Here is a 20,156-nt window from a genome sequence, read left to right on the forward strand (position 1 = left end):
CCGTTCCTGCAGATTGGAGGGTGGCAAATGTAACCCCACTATTTAAAAAAGGAGGGAGAGAGAAAACAGGGAAATACAGATCGGTTAGCCTAACATCAGTAGTAAGGAAAATGCTCAGGTCTATTATAAAGGATGAGATAACAGGACACTTAGAAAATATCAATGGAATTAGACAAAGTCAACATGGATTTATGAAAGGGAAATCGTGTTTGACAAACCTACTGGAGTTTTTTGAGGATGTAACTGGTAGAATAGATAAGGGAGAACCAGTGGATGTGGTTTATTTGGATTTTCAGAAGGCCTTTGATAAAGTTCCACATAAGAGGTTAGTGTGCAAAATTAAAGCACATGGAATTTGGGGTAATATACTGGCATGGATTGAAAATTGGTTAACAGATAGGTAACAGAGAGTAGGAATAAATGGGTCTTTTTCGGGGTGGCAGGCGGTGACTAGTGGGGAACTGCAGGGATCAATGCTTGGGCCCCAGCTATTCACAATATATATCAATGATTTGGATGAGGGAACCAAATGTAATATTTCCAAGTTTGCTGACAACATGAAACTAGGTGGGATTGTGAGTTGTGAGGAGGATGCAAAGAGGCTTCAAGGCGATTCAGACAAGTTGAATGAGTGGGCAAATACATGGCAGATGCAGTATAACGTGGATAAATGTGAAGTTATCCACTTTGGTAGGAAAAACAGAAAGGTAGAGTATTATTTAAATAGTGATAGATTGGGAAATGTTGATGTACAAAGCGACCTGGGTGTCCTTGTACACCAGTCACTGAAAGCAAACATGCAGGTGCAGCAAGCAGTTAGGAAGGCAAATGGTATGTTGGCCTTCATTGCAAGAGGATTTGAGTACAGGAGCAAGGATGTCTTACTACAGTTATACAGGGCCTTGGTGAGACTACACCTGGAGTACTGTGTGCAGTTTTGGTCTCCTTACCTAAGAAAGGATATATTTGTCATAGAGCGAGTGCAGCGAAGGTTCACCAGACTGACTCCTGGAATGGCAGGACTGTCGTATGAGGAGAGATTGGGTCGATTAGGCCCGTATTCACTAGAGTTTAGAAGAATGAGAGGGGATCTCATTGAAACATATAAAATTCCGACAGGGCTAGACAGACTGGATGCAGGGAGGATATTTCCCCTGGCTGGGGGGTCTAGAATGAGGGGTCACAGTCTCAGGATACAGGGTAGGACATTTAGGACTGAGATGAGGAGAAATTTCTTCACTCACAGGGTGGTGAACCTGTGGAATTCTCTACCACAGAAGACTGTGGAGGCCAAGTCACTGAATATATTTAAGAAGGAGATAGATAGATTTCTAGACACAAAAGGCATCAAGGGGTATGGGGAGAGAGCGGGAATATGGTATTGAGATAGAGGATCAGCCATGATCATATTGAATGGCAGAGCAGGCTCGAAGGGCCGAATGGCCGACTCCTGCTCCTATTTTTCTATGTTGTTAAGTTTCCAGTGGCGGCAGCTGGTGAGTGTCCTGTCCGGGACCTCACAATTGGTGCACGGCCGCGCACCTTAAGGGGAACATTGATGCTGTCCTAATTTCCAGATCAATGGGTAAGAATTCCTTAGCCCGATGCGGGTTGTGGCACTGTCAATGTATTGGTGAAGGTCTGTTTGCTGTATCCAGTTAATGGATGCAAACCCATTCTTTTGCAGCATCTGCAACCACAGGCCTAATGACGATTAGAGTGGGGTGAGTTACGCCCAGCATTGGGAAACTATCTCGAATCCACTTGACGAAAGGTCATCAACTTGAAACGTTAACTCCGCTGCTCTCTCCGCAGATGCTGCCTGGCCTGTTGAGTATTTGCAGCATTTTCTGTTTTTATTTCTAATACGCTGTTACTTTCCTTCTAATATCTTGATATGGCAATTACAAAGTTACAATTACAAAGTATTTACAGCACAGAAATAAGCCATTTGGCTGAACTGGTCCGTGCCGGTGTTTATGCTCCACCTCTCTTCATCTCACCCCATCAGCATAACCTTCTATTCCTTTCTCCCTCGTGTGTTTATCTAGCTTCCCCTTGAATGAACCTGTGCTATTCGCCTCAACTACTCCTTGTGGTATTATGTGTCCGTTGCCCCTAGTTAAGTGGCTGGTGACAGGAGGTGGTGTGAGAGGATCTATATTTGATCCTTGTAAATGTAGAGACTTCATCAAAGCTCTGCCCAAAACATTAATCTATTTTTTATGTCGACAACGGATGGCCTCGCTCTGTTTTACATAGAATTATAGGATGTGCAGCACAGAAACAGGAAATTCAGCCCAACTGGTCCATGCCGGTGTTTATGCTCCACACGAGCCTCCCCCACCCCTACTTCATCTAACTCTATCAGCAAATCCCTCTATTCCTTTCTCCCTCGTGTGTTTATCCAGCTTCCCCTTAAATGCATCTACACTATTCGCCTCAACCACTCCCTGTGGTAGTGAGTTCCACATTCTCACCACTCTCTGGGTAAAGAAGTTTCTCCTGAATTCCCTGTTGGATTTATTAGTGACTATCTTATATTTATGGCCCCTAGTTCTGGTCTCGCCCACGAGTGGAAACATCTTCTCTATGTCTACCCTATCAAAACCCCTTCATAATCTTAAAGACCTCGATCAACTAACCGCTCTGTCTTCTCTCTTCTAGGGAAGAGAGCCCCAGCTATTTTCCAGGTATATATATGACTTTCTTGTGACCTGTTGGACCTCTGACCAACTCTTCATCTGTTTCTTATATTACAAAAGTGACCACACTTCAAAAGTACTTCATTGGCTGTAAAGCACTTTGGGACATCCTGAGGTCGTGAAAGGCGCTATATAAATGCAAGTAATATAAATACCGTCTGCCCCCCCTGTGACAGAGACTGTTGGTCCCGCATTGGACTCATCAGTCACCTGAGAACTCGTTTTTAATGTGGAAGCAAGTCATCCTCGGTTCCGAGGGACTGCCTAAGAAGAAGAAGATAAATGCAAGTGTAAGGATATCAGCAAATAGTGATGATATTTGTCTGTGTTTGATTACTTATGCCTTACAGCATATTTGTCTGTGTTTTTGATTACTTGTGCCTGACCAGCAGAGGTCATGTGAGAGACAAGCAGTCCAGAGAAGTTTTACTTTCAGTTTCATTCTAGATGCATCACAGCATAGTGTGTTCTGTAAAAAGCTGTAGAAAGTCTTGAACAAGACTTTAGATTAAACAACATTCTCTTTCAGAAATGAGTCTTTATTGAACCCAAAAATAAATCAAAACAGCAAGTCCTTTGTTTCTTTCTTTCATCCATACCTGAGCTGCATTTTAATTCTTTCTGAGAATCCGCCTTCCTTGATCTTAAAAGCTTTTTTGGTGAATAAGTTAATTGAACCAAACTTAAAAAACAAATAAAATCAGAAAATGCTGGAAATACTCAGCAGGCCAGGCAGCATCTGTGGAGAGAGAAACGGAGTTAACGTTTCAGGTCGATGACCTTTGATCAGAATAATGATAAAGGGTAAGCCATTTAGGACAGAGATGAGGAGGAATTTCTTCACCCAGAGAGTGGTTAACCTGTGGAATTCTCTACCACAGAAGGCAGTGGAGGCCAATTCATTAAATATATTCAAGAAGGAGTTGGATATATTTCTTAAGGCTAAAGCGATCAAGGGATATGGGGAGAAGGCAGGGACAGGGTACTGAATTTGGATGATCAGCCATGATCTCATTGAATGGCGGAGCAGGCTCGAAGGGCCGAATGGTCTACTCCTGCTCCTATCTTCTATGTTTCTATGTTTCTAGAACTGGAAGATGTTAGATATCTAACAGATTTTTTTTAGCAAGTTCAGAGGCAGGGCAAAGGGGGCAGGAAAGAAGAAAAGGGAAGGTCTGTGATAGGGTGAAAGGCAAGAGTGATGAAATGACAAAAGGGATGATGGTGCAAGGCAAAATGGGATGGTAATGGGACAAGTAAAAAAACTAAAAGATGGGTCTAGAGGAGGTGTAAATGGCAACAGCAGAACCATCACCAGCACCCGCTGTCTGAGAAAATGGGAGTGGTGGTTATGACCTGAAATGATTGAACTCAATGTTGAGACCGGAAGGCTGTAATCGAGAGATCAAGTGCTGTTGCTTGAGCTTCTTTTGTGCTTCACCGGAACAGTGTAGGAGGCCGAGGACAGAGAGGTCAGTGTGGGAGTGGGGCGGAGAATTAAAATGGCAAGCGACCGGAAGCTCAGGGTCACGCTTGCAGACTGAACGGAGGTGTTCCACATAGCGGTGACCCAATCTGTGTTTGGTCTCTCCAATGTAGAGAGACCACTTTGTGAGCAGCGAATACTAATGTTAGAGATTTAACAGTTTATAAGCAAGTACGGAGCCGGGAAAAGGGGGGTGGGGAGGAAAGAACAAAGGGGAAGGTCTGTGATAGGATGGAAGGCAGGAGAGATTAAATGAGAAAAGGGATGGTGCAAGTCAAAAGGAGGTAGCAATGGAGCAAGTAAAGAAACAAAAGTTGGTTCTAGAAAAGGTGTAAATGGTTACAGCAGAATGGCAACGGATAAGGGAAGCAAACCAAAAACCGCAGTCCAACTCACTAAATAGTAAGTCACTGTGAAAGCCTCTCTGTAGTCAACTGCTCACATGGTCCTTGAGTTTACTCCTGCTATCTCATTCAATAAGTCTGACCATTCCTTAATACTGGCATATTTGAATCTTCCTGGTGCAATAGGCTGACTGCTTTACTTCATTGTAAGCCAGTTATAACAAACTCCTATAAACTCTTGCTCTAAAATTTCCAAGATTGACACCCACACAGGTATGCATGGCTTGAAACAGCGAGATCCCCCAAACTGCTCTAAGAAGGAGGGTCTGAGAGGGTCCTCTATGCAGGGCAGAACTAGGCCAATATCCATTAATAATCACTATCCAAAAAAGAGCCACCAAATTTTGGAAACACCTAGAAATGAGCAACCCCCAATGCTATCATTACGAAGCCCTGAAATGCCAAGAGAGGACCATAAAGAAGAATACCCTCAGTCAACTAGTCCTGGGACTCAGTGAAGTAACTATTAACACTACTAACAATAACCAGCCCCAGGACAGTGACAGCATAACACAAAGAATTCGACCCAACACAATCGTCGCTAAGCAAAAGGAAAAATATCTGTCATATTGGGCAGAAACAACAAAAACCCAAAGCAAACTCAATTGCTACTTGGCCCTAAACAGACAATACAACATGGCTGATTACCTGACCAGGGTAAAGGATAGCAAACTGAGAAAAACCTTGACAATGTACAGACTTAGTGAACATAGCCTGGCGATCGAAAAAGGTAGACACAGGCAGACCCGGCTACCAAGAGAGGACAGGATATGCTCTCACTGCAGTCAGGGAGTGGTGGAGACAGAGATGCACTTCCTCACAGCTTGTAGAAAATATTAGGGCATAAGGGAGAATTTCTACCCAAAATTCACAAAAATATGCCCGGAATTCAGAAATTTGAATGACGACCAAAAACTCCCATACCTACTAGGGGAAGAGAGAAATTGTGTAGCCTTAGCGGGCATAAACAGAGGGACAACCACTAAATATAAGAAAAGAGTATATACAAATTATATGAATGTATATTTATACACTCAGGGATATATCTGTTTATACACTGTATGGATAGATCTGTATTTTTGTGTACAACCATGAATGTTTTTCGATGCTTTGGCAACATAAGATGTACCTTGTCATGCCAATAAAGCGATTTGAATTGAATTGAATTGAATTGAGGACCCGAATCTCAGATGAGCTTGGCAGGGTGAATGGCCCTTTCTAGTTCTTAAGTTCGTTCGAAAGAGCTGGTGTGACCAAGTCTGACAATATGAAGGAGTTGAATTAGCACGCACAGTTTGAAGCTGGGGTGCTGCTGAGTTAATGACTGTATCTGTGCTGATGTTAATTCAGCTCCATCACACTGTCAGACTCAATCATTCCTCCCAGCCACTTTATGTCCTCTTACACCCCATTGAAAACAGGAGCCAAATCGTGCATTAATTTCAGTTCCTGCTTGCCGCTGTAAAGCAAGGTGATACCATTAAAAAAATACCCCGTCCTGGAAGGAGCAACTTTGACTTCACGTTCCTGCCTCCACAAACTGTAGCAGAACAAACAAGCACGGGAACGATATTAGTGAACGAACACTTAACAGGTTTGTACAGCATTCCATGTCGGCTAATTTTAGTAGAGGCGCTAAACCACTTGAAATAAACAACTTAGTGCCTTAGCTAAAATAGCAGGCAGAGGAAGGATGTATGAGCGCATTAAGTTTTTCTCTATTTAGGTGTCAGCCGTGGCTCAGTGGTAATGTTCTCACCTTCTGAGCCCAAAGGTTGTGGGTTCAAGTCCCACTCAAGAGACTATGGGCTGGATTTTGTCAATGGGGAGCTTTTGGAGGCGGGACTCCCGCTTTTTGGGTTGTAGTCCCGCCTCCATCGACTTGTGGCCAACCCATGCTTTTCCCTTGATTGACCTTGTTAAGCCCGCCCAGCGGGCTCAGCAGGCCAATTAAGGGACACCTGGTTACTGGTGACGTCAGCGATTGACATTTCATCTGGCAAGAGCTTTTGACAGATGAAAAACCAACGTTTGACAGCTCTGTGAAGCTGTCCAAACACTGACAATCTGTCTTCTAACTTGAGTCCTTCTACTCAGACTCAGTTAGACAGCTCTCCAGACCAGAAAGCAGAGGCTGCAGCTTTTGACAGTTCAGCGGCCATTCTGCTTTCTGTGCCGGTGAGCTGAGGGACTTCCAGAAACCGAAGGAAGAAAGCCTGCAGGAGAAAGTAGAGGCAAGTAAAACTTATTAAAACACTTTACACTTACCTCACACACTTACCTCTGCACACATGCACCCATCACTCACCTGCACAATGAACATCTCGACCCCTCCAACCCCTGCAGACCGACGGTCTGCCTCGCTAACTTGGCGTGGTTCGGAGCCATCGGGAAGCCCACACTTCAGGGCTAAAAATAGGGATTAGGCAAAAAACTGCCTGTTAACTACCTGTTAACAGGCAGTTAATTGGCACTAATCCCCTTCCCGCCTCGGGGAGGTGGCTCCCAGCACAGGTCGGGTACCCGCCTCCTGGGACATTGGCACGGAGGCGGGTTGGGGGCGGGATGGGTTCCTGCCCCCCGATTCTGCAATTTTCCCACCACTCCCGCCTCCAAACGCGCCTCCTCGGGGCTTGGAAAATCGAGCCCATAATCTACACTGACACTTCAGTGCAGCACTGAGGGAATGCATTTCTCTTTCGGATGAGACGTCAAACCGAGACCCCGTCTGCCTTCTTAGGTGAACTTAAAAGATCCCACGGGATTATTTCGAAGAAGAGCTGGGAGTTCGTCCCCCAGTATCGTAGCCAATGTTTATTCCTCAACCAACATCACCTAAAAAAAACCCAGATTATCTGGTTATTATCACATTGCTGCACGCGTGAGCTTGCTGCGATCAAATTGGCTGCTGTGTTTCCTACATTGCAACAATATTTCATTGGCTGTAAACGCTTTGGGATGTCCTGAGGTTGTAGAAAGACGCGATATAAATGCACAGCCTTTTGTTTCTTAACTGCGAATATCACCGACTGCCTCCTGCCCGGAGGTGCTGCTGGCGACATAGCTCAGTTCAATGATTATACAACAGAAGCAACAACAACTTGCCTCTTATGCAACACCTTTCACGTAGAAAAGCAGCCAAGTCGTTACACGAGGCACGAGGAAAATGGACTAGCCAGCCAAGGGAGCAGAAATTAGGAGGGGTGACCAAAATTTTTGCCAAAGGCGTGGCTTTTAAGGTAAGGGGAGGGAAGTGGAGAAGCAAAGGGGTTTGGGGCTGGGAGTTCCAGAAAGAAAGGGGTCGATTTTGTCGAACCTGTCGGGAAGAAAGCGGGACTTCCCCTTTCGGGTTTCTGACCCGCCTACTTCGACGTCCGGCCAATCCGCGCGATTTTCCCTTGATTGACCTTGTTGAACCCGCCCAGCAGGCTCAGCAGGCCAATTAAGGGCCACCCGGCAACAGGTGACGTCACAGACTGCAATTTCATCTGTCAAGATTTCTGACAGATGAAATATCAGCGTTTCACAGCTGACAGTCTGATTTCTAAGCTGAGTCCTTCTACGCAGACTCAGTTAGAAATCTCAGCAGCACTAAAAGCTGCAGGCTGTCACTTTTGACAGATCGCAGCCATTCAGCTTTAAGTTCCGGCTGACTGAAGTGCTCCCAATGCCTACAGGAAGAAAGGCTGTTAAGGTAAGTAAAGGTAAGTAAAAGTTCTTTACACACTTTAGGCACACCAAACACACTTACCTTTACACTCATGCACCCATCACTCACTTGAGCGCCGACATCGCGACCCCTCCAACTCATTCAACCCGATGGCCCGCCGCTCCAACCTGGCGTGGTTTGGAGCCATCGTGAAACCCACACGAAACCCCTCAAAATGGGGATTAGGCTAAAAACTGCCTGCTAACTACCTGTTAACAGGCAGTTAATTGGCACTAATCCCTTCCCGCCTGATTTCGGCGGGTCCCAGTGCGGGGTGGATACCCGCCGCCCCTGAAACTTACGTGGGGCGGGGTTTTGGGCGGGATGGTGGCGGGACCCCCAAAGTTGGGATTTCACCCCCCCCACACGCCTGAAACCCCGCCTGACGGCTCCCTGAGAATCTAGCCCAAAGTGTGAAAGGGGCATTAGCTTCTGTTTGGCAAACTTTTTTCATGCTTAGGGAATTAGAAAACCGAATGTTTGATTTTTGTCACAGCGATGCCACATGTGTGCAATGTGGTTTTGACATAATTCAGATTATGCCCTTGTGAGCAAACCCCATGAACACCGCTTCATGAAGTTATTGCCTGCTTTCTTAAAAACAACGGCCGAGAAATGGGTTTGTGCCGGCCGGCACCGCAGTGGAGCTGGGAGGAGCTTCAAGCGCTGTCGGTTAGGCCGCATGTTGACTATGCTTTCCTGAAAGCCTTTTCAGGGCAGCCCGATTTGGCGAAGGGCCTAATTCCTATTTCAGGCACGGACTCAGGACGACTCTTTTTCTGCCTTTACCAATATGGCAGGCGGCGCACTTCCGGCACATAATGAGCGACCTGCCCGCCATATCCGATGCTCAGACGCCCATGTCGCGCCTGAAAAATTGGCGCTGCATCATAGAAATATAGAAACATAGAAGATAGGAGCAGGAGTAGGCCATTCGGCCCCTCGAGCCTGCTCCGCCATTCAATGAGATCATGACTGATCATCCAAATTCCTGTCCCTGCTTTCTCCCCATATCCCTTGATCCCTTTAGCCTTAAGAAATATATCCAACTCCTTCTTGAATATATTTAATGAATTGGCCTCTACTGCCTTCTGTGGTAGAGAATTCCACAGGTTCACCACTCTCTGGGTGAAGAAATTCCTCCTCATTTCTGTCCTAAATGGCTTACCCCTTATCCTTAGACTGTGACCCCTGGTTCTGGACTCCCCGACCATAGGGAACATCTTTCCTGCATCTAGTCTGTCCAGTCCTGCCAGAATTTTTTAAGTTTCAATGAGATCCCCTCTTATTCTTCTAAACTCCAGCAAGTACAAGCCCAATCGACCCAATCTCTCCTCATACATCATTCCTGCCATTCCAGGTATCAGTCTGGTGAATCTTCGCTGAACTCCTTCCATGGCAAGAACATCCTTCCTCAGATAAGGTGACCAAAACTGCACACAATACTCAAGGTGTGGTCTCACCAAGGCCCTGTACAACTGCAGCAAGACATCCTTGCTCCTGTACTCGAACCCTCTCGCTACGAAGGCTAACATACCATTTGCCTTCTTAATCGCCTGCTGCACCTGCATGCTTACTTTCAGCGACTGGTACACAAGGACGCCCAGGTCTCGTTGCACTTCCCCTTCTCCCAATCTATTGCCATTCAGGTAATAATTTGCCTTCCTGTTTTTGACACCAAAGTGGATAACCTCGCATTTATCCACATTATACTGCATCTGCCATGCTTCTGCCCAATCACCCAACCTGTCCAAATCATCCTGGAGTTTCTCGGCATCCTCCTCAAAGCACACACACCCACCCAGCTTTGTGTCGTCTGCAAACTTGGAGTTATTACATCTAGTTCCCTCGTCTCTCGGACCGAATTTCAAGACCTTGCAGAGCACATGAACGTAGAGCACCTACCCAGCAGTCGGCACGTGCCATGGTTTTTTTGACCGCTCCTTGGTGAAATGGCCCAGTAAACACTTGAAATTCGGATTCCACCCACTAAGGGGCACAATGGACATGATGTTCACCGCACGCCAATTACAAGAGAAATGCAGGGAACAGCAGCAACCGCTGTACATGGCCTTCTTTGACCTCACAAAGGCCTTTGACACTGTCAACCATGAGGGATTATGGAGTGTCCTCCTCAAATTCAGCTGCCCTCAAAAGTTCGTCACCATCCTCCGCCTGCTTCACAACGACATACAAGCCGTGATCCTGACCAATGGTTCCATCACAGACCCAATTCATGTAAGGACCGGGGTCAAGCAAGGCTGTGTCATCGCACCAACGCTCTTCTCAATCTTCCTTACGGCAATGCTCCAACTCACCCTCAGTAAGCTCCCTACTGGAGTGGAGCTAATTTACAGAACAAAAGACCAGTCCTAGTGTGAGCAAGCACTGAGTGCGAGTCATCAAAGAGTACTGTGAGTTTGGGTAAGTGTGAGAGTTCTTTAATTGTTATTTCTCTTTAAATCATTCTTGATAAGATTACTTAAGCAGTTTAAGTAAAGGGGAAAAGTTAAATATTTGGGATTCTGTTGGTTTAAGAAGAGTAAAACAAGGTTACACTGCGGTAGGAGTAAATTGGCACAGCAGGCAGTGGAAACCAGTTTTCTAACCAATCAGCAGGGGTGACTCATTTGGCTGTAAACAAACAAACAGTATAAAAAGACCAGTCCTAGTGTGAGCAAGCACTGAGTGCGAGTCATCAAAGAGTGCTGTGAGTTTGGGTAAGTGGGGTGTTAGGTGCTCTTTTCAAACTTTAACTCTGTGGATTGCAGTTAATAAGGCCTTTCTGGTGCAGAGTGACTGTTGGTAAACCATTTAACTGGTGTAACTAGAGGGATTGATTTAATTTAAATCCAATTAATTAAAGGGGATACTAGCATCTAAAATCGGGCAGAGGGTGTCCATAACTAACAATAAAAAATTTAATTAATGACATAGAATGGAGCAGGTGATGTGTTACTGTTGCGAGATGTGGGAGCCGGTGAACCCCATTGAGGCTCACGGTGATTACGTCTGTGACAAGAGTCTGCTGCTACAGGAACTCCAACTCCATGTTGATGAGCTGGAGTCTGAGCTTCAGACACTGCGACACATCAGGGAGGGGGAGAAGTACCTGGACTCTGTGTATCAGGAGGTGGTCACACCTATGAAGTTAATTAATTCAGATGTAGCCCATGGTCAGGGACAGGACGGTGTGACTACGAGTGAGGCAGGTACGGGGATCCAGGAGGTAGAGCTGGAGGAGCCGCAGCCCTTGCTCTTGTCCAACAGGTTCGAGGTTCTTACTCCCTGTGGGGACAGGAGCAGGGACTGCAGGGAGGATGAGCAACCTGGCCACAGCACCGTGGAACGGGGGGCCATTCAAGAGGGGGGAGTAAATAGAAATGTTGTAGTGGTAGGGGATAGTATTATTAGGGGGATAGATAGAGTTCTCTGCAGCCGAGAGCGAGAGTCCCGAAGGCTGTGTTGCCTACCCGGTGCCAGGGTTAAGGACATCTCCTCTGGGCTGGAAAGAAACTTGCAGTGGGAGGGGGTGGATCCAGTTGTCATGGTCCATGTTGGTACAAACGACGTAGACAGGACTAGGAAGCCGGTTCTGTTAAAGGAGTATGAGCAGCTAGGGGTCAAATTAAAAAACAGAACCTCAAGGGTAATAATCTCTGGATTATTACCTGAGCCACGAGCGAATTTGGCTAGGACAAATAAAATTAGAGAGTTAAATGCGTGGCTCAAAGACTGGTGTAGGAGAAATGCGTTTTGCTTCCTGGGACACTGGCACCAGTACTGGGGCAGGAGGGAGCTGCTCCGTTGGGACGGGCTTCACTTGGCCAGTGCTGGGACTAGAGTCCTGGCGGATCATATAACTAGGGCTGTAGAGAGGGCTTTAAACTAACTAGTGGGGGGGGAGGTTCCTAGAGAGCAAATAATAAAAATGACAACAGAGAAGGTCATAGACTTAGGTAGCAGTGAGGAAATTAAAAACCAGAGCGTGTCAGGAAGGGGCAGAAGGTATGGAGTAAAAGGTAAAGTAATAAAAAGGGCAAAAGCAGGAACTAAGTGTCACAAAACATATTTGAAAGTTCTCTATCTGAATGCACGTAGCATTCGTAACAAAATAGACGAGTTAATGGCACAAATAACTACATATGGGTATGATCTTGTGGCCATTACAGAAACATGGCTGCAGGGTGACAATGCCTGGGAATTAAACATACCAGGTTAGTTAACCATCAGGAAGGACAGGCAGGAAGGAAGGGGAGGTGGGGTGGCTATGTTAATAAAGGAAGGAATCACTGTAATACAGAGAAATGATATTGGGTCAAAAGATCAGGATAATGAAACAGTTTGGGTGGAGGTAAGGAATAATAAGGGGAAAAAAACACTAGTGGGCGTAGTCTATAGGCCTCCGAACGGTTGCAACTCTGTTGGACGGAGTATCAATCAGGAAATAGTTGAGGCTTGTAATAAGGGAACATCTATAATTATGGGGGATTTTAACTATCATATTAATTGGACAAATCAAATTGGGCAGGGCTGCCTTGAGGATGAGTTCATTGAGTGTATTAGGGATGGGTTTCTTGAGCAGTATGTAACTGAACCGACCAGGGGGCAAGCAACCTTAGATCTGGTCCTGTGTAACGAGACAGGATTAATTAAAAATGTCCTAGTAAAGGATCCCCTTGGAATGAGTGACCATAACATGGTTGAATTCCATATTCAATTAGAGGGTGAGAAGGTTGGATCTCAAACAAGCGTGCTAAGCTTGAATAAAGGAGACTATGAAGGTATGAGAGCGGAATTGAGTAGAGTGGATTGGGAAAATAGATTAAAGGGTAAGACGCTACATGATCAGTGGTGTACATTTAAGGAGTTATTTTACAGCTTCCAAAAAAAAAATATTCCACTGAGAAGAAAAGGGTGTAAAAGAAAAGACAGCCATCCGTGGCTAAGTAAAGAAATTAAGGATAGCATTCGACTAAAAACAAGGGCATATAAGGTAGCCAAATCTAGTGGGAGGATAGGGGATTGGGAAAACTTTAAAAGACAGCAAAAAATAACAAAAAGATTGATTAAGAAAGGGAAGATAGATTATGAAACTAAATTAGCAAAAAATATAAAAACTGATAGTAAGAGTTTTTATAGTTATATAAAAAGAAAAAGGGTGGCTAAAGTAAATGTTGGTCCCTTAGAGGATGAGACCAGGAAATTAATGGTGGGAAATATGGAGATGGCAAAAACACTGAATGAATATTTTGTATCAGTCTTTACAGTAGAGGACACTAAGAATATCCCAACACTGGACAAACAGGGGGCTATAGCGGGGGAGGAGCTAAACACGATCAAAATCACTAAGGAAGTGGTACTTGGTAAAATAATGGGACTCAAGGCAGATAAATCACCTGGACCTGATGGCTTACATCCTAGGGTCTTGAGGGAAGTGGCGGTAGGGATTGTGGATGCATTGGTAATAATTTTCCAAAACTCCCTGGACTCGGCAAAGGTCCCGGCAGACTGGAAAACTGCTAATGTAACACTCTTATTTAAAAAGGGCAGTAGACAGAAGGCTGGAAACTATAGACTGGTTAGCCTAACATCTGTGGTAGGTAAAATTTTGGAGTCCATTATTAAGGAGACAGTAACAGGACATTTGGATAATCATAATTTAATAGGACAAAGTCAGCATGGTTTTATGAAGGGGAAGTCATGTTTGACAAATTTGCTGGAGTTCTTTGAGGAAGTAACATATAGGGTGGATAAAGGGGAACTAGTGGACGTAGTGTATTTAGACTTCCAAAAGGCATTTGACAAGGTGCCACACAAAAGATTATTGCTTAAGATAAAAAATCATGGGATTGGGGGTAATATTCTGGCATGGGTAGAGGATTGGCTATCTAACAGAAGGCAGAGAGTTGGGATAAATGGTTCATTCTCAGACTGGCAATCAGTAACTAGTGGTGTTCCGCAGGGGTCAGTGCTGGGTCCCCAACTCTTTACAATCTATATTAACGATTTGGAGGAGGGGACCGAGTGTAACATATCAAAGTTTGCAGATGATACTAAGATGGGAGGGAGAGTAGTGAGTGAGGAGGACATAAAAAACCTGCAAGGGGACATAGACAGGCTAAGTAAGTGGGCAGAGATTTGGCAGATGGAATACAATACTGGAAAGTGTGAGGTTATGCACTTTGGCAGGAAAAATCGTAGAGCAAGTTATTATCTTAATGGCAAGAAACTGGAAAGTACTGAAGTACAAAGGGATCTGGGGGTCCTGGTGCACGAAACTCAAAAGGTTAGTATGCAGGTGCAGCAAGTGGTTAAGAAGGCCAATGGAATGTTGGCTTTCATTGCTAAGGGGATAGAATATAAAAATAGGGAGGTATTGCTTCAGTTGTACAAGGTATTGGTGAGACCGCACCTGGAATACTGCATACAGTTTTGGTGTCCACACTTAAGAAAAGACATACTTGCTCTCGAGTCAGTGCAAAGAAGGTTCACTCGGTTAATCCCGGGGATGAGGGGATGGACATATGAGGAGAGGTTGAGTAGATTGGGACTCTACTCATTGGAGTTCAGAAGAATGAGAGGCGATCTTATTGAAACATATAAGATTGTGAAGGGGTTGGATCGGGTGGATGCGGGGAGGATGTTCCCGATGATGGGTGAAACTAGATCTAGGGGGCATAGTCTTAGAGTAAGGGGCTGCTCTTTCAAAACTGAGATGAGGAGGAACTACTTCACTCAGAGGGTGGTAGGTCCATGGAATATGCTGCCCCAAAAAGCTGTAGAAGCTACATCATTACATAAATTTAAAACAGAAATAGACAGTTTCCTAGAAGTAAAGGGAATTAAGGGTTACGGGGAGCGGGCAGGAATTTGGACATGAGTTTAGGTTCGGATCGGACATGGCCCTGTGGGTAGCGGAGCGGGCCATGGGGCCGTGTAGCCTGATCCTGCTCCTATTTTGTGTGTCTAATTCTGTTAGATTCAGGAGATGGTTCTGTGATAGTAGATTGGCGGTTAGGATCAGATCAGCCATGATCTTATTGAATGGCGGAGCAGGCTCGAGGGGCCGATTGGCCTACTCCTGCTCCTATTTCTTATGTTCTTAAATGGGAAACTGTTCAACCTCCATCGCCTCCAGTCTAGATCCAAGGTCGTTCCTTCCTCTGTCGTCGAATTACATTATGCAGATGACGCTTGCGTCTGCGCACACTCGGAGGTCGAACTCTAAACCATCGTTAACACCTTCACCGAAGCGTACGAGAGCATGGGCCTTACACTAAACATCCGTAAGACAAAGGTCCTCTACTAACCTGCCCCCGCCACACAGTACTACCCCCCGATTATCAAAATCCATGACAAGGCCTTGGACAACGCGGACCACTTTCCATACCTCGGGAGCCTACTGTCAACAAGGGCAGATGTCGACGACGAAGTCCAACACCACCTTCAGTGTGCCAGTGCAGCCTTCGGTCGCCTGAGGAAGAGAGTGTTTGAAGACCAGGACCTCAAACCCGGCACCAAGCTCATGGTCTACAGGGCAGTAGTAATACCCGCCCTCCTGTATGCCTCAGAGACATGGACCATGTACAGCAGGCACCTCAAAGCACTGGAGAGGTACCACCAACGCTGCCTCTGCAAGATCCTGCAAATCCATTGGCAGATAGGCGCACCAACATCAGTGTTCTTGCTCAGGCCAACATCCCCAGCATCGAAGCTTTGACCACGCTCGATCAGCTCCGATGGACGGGTCACATTGTCCGCAAGCCCGATAGAAGACTCCCAAAACAAACGCTCTACTCGGAGCTCTGACACGGCAAGAGAGCCCCAGGTGGGAAACACTTCAAGGGCACCCTCAAAGCCTCCTTGAAAAAGTGTAACATCCCCACCGACACCTGGGAATCCCTGGCCTAAGACTGCACAAAGTGGAGGAGAAGCATCCGGGAAGGCGCCGAACACCTCGAGTCTCTTTGCCGGGAGCAAGCGGAAGCCAAGCGCAGGCAGCGCAAGGAGCGCACGTCAACCCAAGCACCCCACCCACCCACCCCTTCAACCACCATCTGCCCCACCTGTGACAGAGACTGTAGGTCCCACATTAGACTCATCAGTCACCTGAGAACTCATTTTTAGTGTGGAAGCAAGTCATCCTCTGTTCCGAGGGACTGCTTAAGAAGAGAAGTGGTCAGGGTCCACGCATGAGGAATAGTCACTTGGATGAGGCAGTGGCTAGGACCTGTAGGCCTTGGGGGGCGGGGGGGGGGGGGGGGAGAATTTCAAAGAGACCACAAGAGGAAAGAAAATGACCTTTGTCTGTATTGAGGTCTTGAGGCTGACAGGGCGACCAGAGGACCTGAGCTCCTGCCTCACCCTTCGGCCAACCTGCTTCTTAGGGTTGGACCTATTCCTGGAGCTTTCAACACATGGCCTCCAGCCTCGAACTTACCCAGCCAGTCAAACAACCCTTTTTTTGTCCATCTTCAACATTTTTGTAACTAAGAAATGATCAGCCTTGATCTTATTGAATGGTGGAGCAGATTCGGGGGGCTGTATGGCCTACGCCGGCTCCTATTTCTTATGAACTAACAACAGAAAATGCTGGAAATACTCAGCAGGCCAGGCAGCATCCGTGGAGAGAGAAACAGAGTTAACGTTTCAGGCCTGGGACCCTTCATTCGAACTGTCCCAGACCTGAAACGTTAACTCTGTTTCTCTCTCTCCACGGATGCTGCCCTGGCCTGCTGGGTATTTCCAGCATTTTCTGTTGTTATTTCAGATTTCCAGCATCCGCAGTATTTTGCTATCCTATTTCTTATGTTCTGATTCATATGAAAAACAAAATACAATTTGTTTTAAAATTCCCCTGTGATTTTTCTCCTGGATTACTTGCGGCAGTATCCCAGAGATTCGTCTTCAATTCCAGGAGACTCCGGGACAATCCTGGAGGGTCGGCGACCGTACTGCTTATCCTGAATTCCCTGTCACAGTCGTCCGCTGTTGCTCAGTTCAGTTTCCGGTACAGGAATAACTGTTTAGGGCGCAGGGACATTACAGCGGCAGAAATATACCCTAATTGGCAGGAATTAGGGTATATTGCTCCTATTTCGTGTGTCTAATTCTGTTAGATTCAGGAGATGGTTCTGTGATAGAAGATTTGAGGTTAGGATCAGATCAGCCATGATCTCATTGAATGGCGGAGCAGGCTCGAGGGGCCGATTGGCCTACTCCTGCTCCTATTTCTTATGTTCTTATGTGTCCTTTTCACAGGCTAGCCGATAAGCCACACAATCACAGAGGCGCACTGCAGACTGCGTCCAGCATTTTCAGTGAGTTGGACGCCTGGAGAAAGACGAGGGTTCCAACCATATTCGCGCGAAGAAAGCATTTCTCTCGGGCTCCAAAGTGTAGGGGCTTGTGCGTTCACACACCCGCCTCGGTAAAAAAAAAACCCCCAGAGAAATCTGGTGTGAGAGAGACAACAAAAGGTGCAAGGTGGAGGCGGGCGGCTGCAGTGGGGGGAGAATGGAAAAAAGGCAAAGAAGCAAGATTCGTTCATTTCCATACAGCTGGCCAGATAAAAGTAGCAGACTTAGGGAGCGAGATAAAAGGACATTGGGATATTAAGAAAAGAGCAATCTCCTCTTCTCTTCTTCCTTTAAAAAAAAGGCTGAACCGGCAATCATTATTAGCCTTGCAGAGCAAGTGTGATTGCCTGTTATTTGCATAAATTATCTCGCCCCCCTGGTCCTGAAAGGAACACATTAGGTTTCTCTTACTTCACACTTAATTACCGTAGTAACGCGACTGTTGCCAGAGGAAAGAATAGGGACAGCAGACGGGCGGTCCTGGGCCAAATAGGGCATAAGTAATGTATAATCTGTTAACTGCAATGAAGAGAGCAACAGTGCATTCGGATGTGGAGCTATCGATAATTGTAATTACAGAGATTCTAATTTTTGAAAGAAAAAATATCATCTACTGTACTTTCATTTTAGTCACTCTGGGGTATTGGTAGGGGGAAATCAAGTTGAGAGCTCCCAATAAAATAATAAGTAAATAAAAAAATGGAGAAGTTACATAGAAACATAGAAGATAGGAGCAGGAGTAGGCCATTCAGCCCCTCGAGCCTGCTCCGCCATTCAATGCGATCATGGCTGATCATCCAAATTCAGTTCCCAGGTCCCTGCTTTCTCCCCATATCCCTTGATCCCTTTAGCCTTAAGAAATATATCCAACTCCTTCTTGAATATATTTAATGAATTGGCCTCTACTGCCTTCTGTGGTAGAGAATTCCACAGGTTCACCACTCTCTGGGTGAAGAAATTCCTCCTCATCTCTGTCCTAAATGGCTTACCCCTTATCCTTAGACTGTGACCCCTGGTTCTGGACTCCCGACCATCGGGAACATCCTTCCTGCATCTAGTCTGTCCAGTCCTGTCAGAATTTTATAAGTTTCAATGAGATCCCCTCTCATTCTTCTAAACTCCAGCGAGTATAAGCCCAATTGACCCAATCTCTCCTCATACGTCATTCCTGCCATTCCAGGTATCAGCCTGGTGAATCTTCGCTGAACTCCTTCAATGGCAAGAACATCCTTCCTCAGATAAGGTTATGCTTATCAGGAAAGGTTGAACAGGCTGGGGCTCTTTTCTCCAGAAAAAGAGTACTGAGGGCTGACCTGATAGAGGTCATTAAAGTTATGAATGGGTTTGATAGGGTAGACGTAAGAAAACAGAAAATGCTGGAGATACTCAGCAGGTCAGGCAGCATCTGTGAAGAGAGAGAAACAGAGTTAATGTTTCAGGTCGATGATCTTTCGTCTGACGAAAGATCATCGACCTGAAACGTTAACTCTGTTTCTCTCTTCACAGATGCGGCCGGACCTGCTGAGTATCTCCAGCATTGTCTGTTTTTATTTCAGATTTCCAGCATCTGCAGTATTTTCTTTTTGTAGACGGAAGAGAAGATGTTTCCACTTGTGGGGGAGACCAAAAACTAGGGGCCACCAGTATGAGATAGTCACTAATAAATCCAATAGGGGATTCAGGAGAGACTTCTTTACCCAGAGAGTGGTGAGATGTGGAACTCGCTACCACAGGGAGTGCTTGAGGCAAATAGCACAGGTGCATTTAAGGGGAAGCTAGATAAACGCATGAGGGAGAAAGGAATAGAAGGAAAAGTTGATAGGGCGAGATGAAAAGGGGTGGGAGGAGGCTCGTGTGAAGCATAAACACCGTCACGGAACTGTTGGGCCGAATGGCCTGTTTCTGTGCTGTAGACTCGATGTAACTATGCAACTATGTAAAGTTCAGTATTGTTCCATTATTCCTGATTGTGGGCCAGTGCAGATTCCAATTTACATAGTATTTACAGCACAGAAACAGGCCATTCGGCCCAACAGGTCCATGCCGGTGTTTGCCTCCTCCCACCCCTCTTCATCTCACCTCATCAACATATCTTCTATTCCTTTCTCCCTCACGTGTTTATCTAGCTTCCCTTTATCTTCTATGTTTCTATGTTAAATGCATCCATACTATTCGCCTCAAGTACTCCCTGTGGTAGCGAGTTTCACATTTTCACCACTCTCTGGGTAAAGAAGTTTCTCCAGAATTTCCTAACAGGACTAGACAGACTAGATGCAGGAAGGATGTTCCCGATGGCGGGGGAGTCCAGAACCAGGGGTCACAGTCTAAGGATAAGGGGTAAGCCATTTAGGACAGAGATGAGGAGGAATTTCTTCACCCAGAGAGTGGTGAACCTGTGGAATTCTCTACCACAGAAGGCAGTAGAGGCCAATTCATTAAATATATTCAAGAAGGAGTTAGATATATTTCTTAAGGCTAAAGGGATCAAGG

This window comes from Somniosus microcephalus, chromosome 13 (assembly GCF_052327205.1).
Source record: "Somniosus microcephalus isolate GS21.2 chromosome 13, FLI_Smic_1.0, whole genome shotgun sequence".
Lineage (NCBI taxonomy): Eukaryota > Metazoa > Chordata > Chondrichthyes > Squaliformes > Somniosidae > Somniosus > Somniosus microcephalus.